This window comes from Coregonus clupeaformis, chromosome 15 (assembly GCF_020615455.1).
Source record: "Coregonus clupeaformis isolate EN_2021a chromosome 15, ASM2061545v1, whole genome shotgun sequence".
NCBI lineage: Eukaryota > Metazoa > Chordata > Actinopteri > Salmoniformes > Salmonidae > Coregonus > Coregonus clupeaformis.
In genome coordinates this window covers 10111037-10116366 of record NC_059206.1, presented here as the reverse complement: position 1 = coordinate 10116366, position 5330 = coordinate 10111037, and the positions used below count along the sequence as shown (strand labels likewise).

The 5330-nt window shown below is 47.4% G+C and overlaps 1 non-coding gene across 1 annotated transcript; it reads left to right on the top strand.

Annotated features, from left to right (window-relative positions):
• The first annotated feature begins 3819 nt into the window (after positions 1 to 3819).
• trnag-ucc lies at positions 3820 to 3893 on the top strand. The gene has a single exon. It is a non-coding gene; the product is annotated as a tRNA-Gly (tRNA).
• Positions 3894 to 5330: the final 1437 nt, after the last annotated feature.

Below are 5330 nucleotides of genomic sequence, written 5' to 3'. Positions count from 1 at the left end.
ATATTGTGAAAGGTAACAATAAAATATATAATTGCAAGATATACTAACTACTGTGAATGTGACACTGGTGTTCTGTTCCTTCATATTCCAAATTCCATAGGCCCACAATCGAGGAGGAGGATGAAAGTAATCCTTGAACTTTACCACAGTTGGGGAAAATAAAGAAACATGTTACAGCAGCCGCAGGATAAAGAATATTCTTGTCACTTTTGCAAAACGTTTATTTGCACTTTTCACAATTATTCTCCCACACCACAGGATGATTCTCCCACACCACAGGATGATTCTCCCACACCACAGGATAATTATCCCACACAACAGGATGATTCTCCCACACAACAGGATGATTCTCCCACACCACAGGATGATTCTTCCACAACACAGGATGATTCTCCCACACCACAGGATGATTCTCCCACACCACAGGATGATTCTCCCACACCACAGGATGATTCTCCCACACTAAAGGATGATTCTTCCACACCACAGGATGATTCTCCCACAACACAGGATGAATCTTCCACACCAAAGGATGATTCTTCCACACCACAGGATGATTCTCCCACACCACAATATTATTCTCCCACACCACAGGATGATTCTCCCACACCACAGGATGATTCTTCCACACCACAGGATGATTCTTCCACACTAAAGGATGATTCTTCCACACCACAGGATGATTCTCCCACACCACAGGATGATTCTCCCACAACACAGGATGATTCTTCCACACCACAGGATGATTCTCCCACACCACAGGATGATTCTCCCACACCACATGATTATTCTCCCACACCACAGGCTGATCTCCCACACCACAGGATGATTCTCCCACACCACAGGATGATTCTCCCACACCACAGGATGATTCTCCCACACCACAGGATAATTATCCCACACCACAGGATGATTCTCCCACACAACAGGATGATTCTCCCACACCACAGGATGATTCTCCCACAACACAGGATGATTCTCCCACACCACAGGATGATTCTCCCACACCACAGGATGATTCTCCCACACCACAGGATGATTCTCCCACACCACAGGATGATTCTTCCACACTAAAGGATGATTCTTCCACACCACAGGATGATTCTCCCACAACACAGGATGAATCTTCCACACCAAAGGATGATTCTTCCACACCACAGGATGATTCTCCCACACCACAATATTATTCTCCCACACCACAGGATGATTCTCCCACACCACAGGATGATTCTTCCACACTAAAGGATGATTCTTCCACACCACAGGATGATTCTCCCACACCACAGGATGATTCTCCCACACCAAAGGATGATTCTCCCACACCACAGGATGATTCTCCCACACCACAGGATGATTCTCCCACACCACAGGATGATTCTCCCACACCACAGGATGATTCTCCCACACCACAATATTATTCTCCCACACCACAGGATGATTCTCCCACACCACAGGATGATTCTTCCACACCACAGGATGATTCTTCCACACTAAAGGATGATTCTTCCACACCACAGGATGATTCTCCCACACCACAGGATGATTCTCCCACAACACAGGATGATTCTTCCACACCACAGGATGATTCTCCCACACCACAGGATGATTCTCCCACACCACATGATTATTCTCCCACACCACAGGCTGATCTCCCACACCACAGGATGATTCTCCCACACCACAGGATGATTCTCCCACACCACAGGATGATTCTCCCACACCACAGGATAATTATCCCACACCACAGGATGATTCTCCCACACAACAGGATGATTCTCCCACACCACAGGATGATTCTCCCACAACACAGGATGATTCTCCCACACTAAAGGATGATTCTTCCACACCACAGGATTATTCTCCCACACCACAGGATGATTCTCCCACAACACAGGATGATTCTCCCACACTAAAGGATGATTCTTCCACACCACAGGATGATTCTCCCACAACACAGGATGATTCTCCCACACTAAAGGATGATTCTTCCACACCACAGGATGATTCTCCCACACCACAATATTATTCTCCCACACCACAGGATGATTCTCCCACACCACAGGATGATTCTCCCACACTAAAGGATGATTCTTCCACACCACAGGATGATTCTCCCACACCACAGGATGATTCTCCCACACTAAAGGATGATTCTTCCACACCACAGGATGATTCTCCCACACCACAGGATGATTCTCCCACACCACAGGATGATTCTCCACACCACAGGATGATTCTCCCACACCACAATATTATTCTCCCACACCACAGGATGATTCTCCCACACCACAGGATGATTCTTCCACACCACAGGATGATTCTTCCACACTAAAGGATGATTCTTCCACACCACAGGATGATTCTCCCACACCACAGGATGATTCTCCCACAACACAGGATGATTCTTCCACACCACAGGATGATTCTCCCACACCACAGGATGATTCTCCCACACCACATGATTATTCTCCCACACCACAGGCTGATCTCCCACACCACAGGATGATTCTCCCACACCACAGGATGATTCTCCCACACCACAGGATGATTCTCCCACACCACAGGATAATTATCCCACACCACAGGATGATTCTCCCACACAACAGGATGATTCTCCCACACCACAGGATGATTCTTCCACAACACAGGATGATTCTCCCACACCACAGGATGATTCTCCCACACCACAGGATGATTCTCCCACACCACAGGATGATTCTCCCACACCACAGGATGATTCTCCCACACTAAAGGATGATTCTTCCACACCACAGGATGATTCTCCCACAACACAGGATGAATCTTCCACACCAAAGGATGATTCTTCCACACCACAGGATGATTCTCCCACACCACAATATTATTCTCCCACACCACAGGATGATTCTCCCACACCACAGGATGATTCTTCCACACTAAAGGATGATTCTTCCACACCACAGGATGATTCTCCCACACCACAGGATGATTCTCCCACAACACAGGATGATTCTTCCACACCACAGGATGATTCTCCCACACCACAGGATGATTCTCCCACACCACAGGATGATTCTCCCACACCACAGGCTGATCTCCCACACCACAGGATGATTCTCCCACACCACAGGATGATTCTCCCACACCACAGGATGATTCTCCCACAACACAGGATGATTCTTCCACACTAAAGGATGATTCTTCCACACCACAGGATGATTCTCCCACACCACAGGATGATTCTCCCACACCACAGGATGATTCTCCCACACCACAGGATGATTCTCCCACAACACAGGATGATTCTTCCATACTAAAGGATGATTCTCCCACACCACAGGATGATTCTCCCACACCACAGGATGATTCTCCCACACCACAGGATGATTCTCCCACAACACAGGATGATTCTTCCACACCACAGGATGATTCTCCCACACCACAGGATGATTCTCCCACACAACAGGATGATTCTCCCACACCACAGGCTTATCTCCCACACCACAGGATGATTCTCCCACACCACAGGATGATTCTCCCACAACACAGGATGATTCTTCCACACTAAAGGATGATTCTTCCACACCACAGGATGATTCTCCCACACCACAGGATGATTCTCCCACACCACAGGATGATTCTCCCACACCACAGGATGATTCTTCCACACCACAGGATTATTCTCCCACACCACAGGATGATTCTCCCACAACACAGGATGATACTTCCACACTAAAGGATGATTCTTCCACACTAAAGGATGATTCTCCCACACCACAGGAGCATGTCTGAAAGCAGTCACAGACACCCTAACCGCCCCCACCCACACACAGTCTGTCTGTCCCGTGTGGCTCAGTTGGTAGAGCATGGCACTTCCAATGCCAGGGTTGTGGGTTCAATTCCCATGGGGGACCAGCATAATGAAAATGTATGCACTCACTACTGTAAGTCGCTCTGGATAAGAGCGTCTGCTAAATGACTGTAATGTAAATGTCTGACTATTAATTATTTAATTCTCCCTCAGCCCAACGTGATGATAATCCATGCAACATTAAAATCACCTTCTCCTCTCCTCTCTACAAATGGCCCTCTCTCTCCAAACAGCCCACCCTCTCCTCTCTCCAAACAGCCCACCCTCTCCTCTCTCCAAACGGCCCACCGGAAGGAAAGTGAGGGAGATAGGAGATATGGAGAAGGAAGGAGCAAGTTTCCCCTCAAAGCTTTAGTCCTGTTGGTCCACCTGTAAGGCCAGTCTAGAATGAATGAAATAATGAATGAAATAAACATGGGATCAGAGTGAATGAGCTTTGAGTGGCCTAGCTCAGGGAATTCTCCAAAGTGCTTTTAGACAGTATTAATCGTCTCGTCACCTCCAGATCCCTTTTTTAAAAATTTCTGTGAATTTCCGCTTGATGTGTTGGTGGAGGTGCTTTGGGAGGGAGGACGTGTGATGTATTGGTGGAGGTGCTTTGGGAGGGAGGACGTGTGATGTATTGGTGGATGTGCTTTGGGAGGGAGGACGTGTGATGTGTTGGTGGATGTGCTTTGGGAGGGAGGACGTGTGATGTGTTGGTGGATGTGCTTTGGGAGGGAGGACGTGTGATGTATTGGTGGATGTGCTTTGGGAGGGAGGGAGGACGTGTGATGTGTTGGTGGATGTGCTTTGGGAGGGAGGGAGGACGTGTGATGTATTGGTGGAGGTGCTTTGGGAGGGAGGGAGGACGTGTGATGTATTGGTGGAGGTGCTTTGGGAGGGAGGACGTGTGATGTATTGGTGGATGTGCTTTGGGAGGGAGGACGTGTGCCATAGGCTGGGTGTGTAAGGTTGCCCATGCAGTGTACACATTAATTGAAATAGTGCACACATTAAATCATTCATTCCATAATGTGTACACTGTGGGGACAGCCCTACACGCCCAAGACCTTTGGCACAACATTACCACTGAATAGACTGTACAGGGTCCTACGATGTCTTTCCCAGTGACAGAGGGAAATGTATGGGCCCTCCCTGGCCAGGGCCACTGATTATGTCCACAATGCATTTGAATGTATTTTCTGGCGGAGTGGCATGTTATCAAATAGCATTGTTCCTGATGCGACAAGCCTGCCATGTAGAGACCGACAAATCAATAAACATGTCCTTGTAAATCTACATGAGCTCTTTCATAACTGACATCACAAAGTATGATTGTACAATTATCAAATAAATCCCCTGATCGTGATGATGTACTGTAATTAACATGATCCTCAAAGATGATTAAATCATAAAATAATATTTACATGCAGTTTGCCATCCAACATAATGCAGTTTGCCATCCAACATAATGCAGTTTGCCATCCAACATAATGCA